Source organism: Aptenodytes forsteri, unplaced genomic scaffold (assembly GCF_000699145.1).
Source record: "Aptenodytes forsteri isolate BGI_AS27 unplaced genomic scaffold, ASM69914v1 Scaffold80, whole genome shotgun sequence".
In the NCBI taxonomy this organism is placed as follows: Eukaryota; Metazoa; Chordata; class Aves; order Sphenisciformes; family Spheniscidae; genus Aptenodytes; species Aptenodytes forsteri.
In genome coordinates, this window is record NW_008795026.1 from 3,390,522 (window position 1) to 3,391,441 (window position 920).

Consider the following 920-nt stretch of genomic DNA (forward strand, 5'->3'; position numbering starts at 1 on the left):
GCTGCAGCAACACAAGCAGCGTTTCACTCTGAGAGCAGGCAAACGCTCGGCATCTCGATGTCTGCGAGGAGCCCTAAGGGCAGGACGTCCCCTCGGCTGGTCAGATGGCACCGGCTGGGCCCCGGCTGCTCCGACGGCCACAGCCCTGGACCCACGCTCGTTCAGTCGGGGAACGGGTAGGGCTTCATCTGCAGTTTCCCAGCACGCAGAGACGGCGGAGGACAGCTGGGCTGGGAGGTCCTGCCCCGACAGCCAGCGGGTTGCTTAAATAAATACTGCAAATAAATAAATTTGCAGTACTGAACCAGGAGCAGAGCATCCCCACGGCAGTACCCAGAGCTGGTGGGGCCACTCAGCCACCTTTTTCCTGGAAGCAATCATCTACAAAGCGCTAACTAGTCCTTCCCTCCACTGGCTGCACCGATTCGCGTCGCTTGCTCCGCAGGGAGCAATGATGCAGCAGGAGGAACGAGAATCGCTTGCTCAAGGTCATTGCGGAAACCACCTCGGTGCAGGCCACAGGTGAGGCCAAGAGTCACTCCAGGACCTGGTCCTGCTGCGGAACTGGACCAGTTTAACCAACCAACTGGTTCGAGCCACTCCACCCAGCGGAGAAGGTCTGCAGAGGCGAAGCTCGGACGGGTGCGGTTTTGCCATCCGCTCCCCCCTCACGTACGTTGTGTTTCAGCGCACGGAGCGTTGTTTCTGGATGCCTGAAGGGTGCTTACCCCGCGACCCCCGTCTCATAGAATCATAGAATCATTGAGGTTGCCCCGCCGCCCAACCCCACCGTGCCCACTAAACCATGTCCCTAAGCGCCTCATCTACTCGGCTTTTAAATACCTGGATGGGGACTCAACCACTGCCCTGGGCAGCCTGGTCCAATGTTTCACCAACCATTCAGTAAAGACATTTTTCCT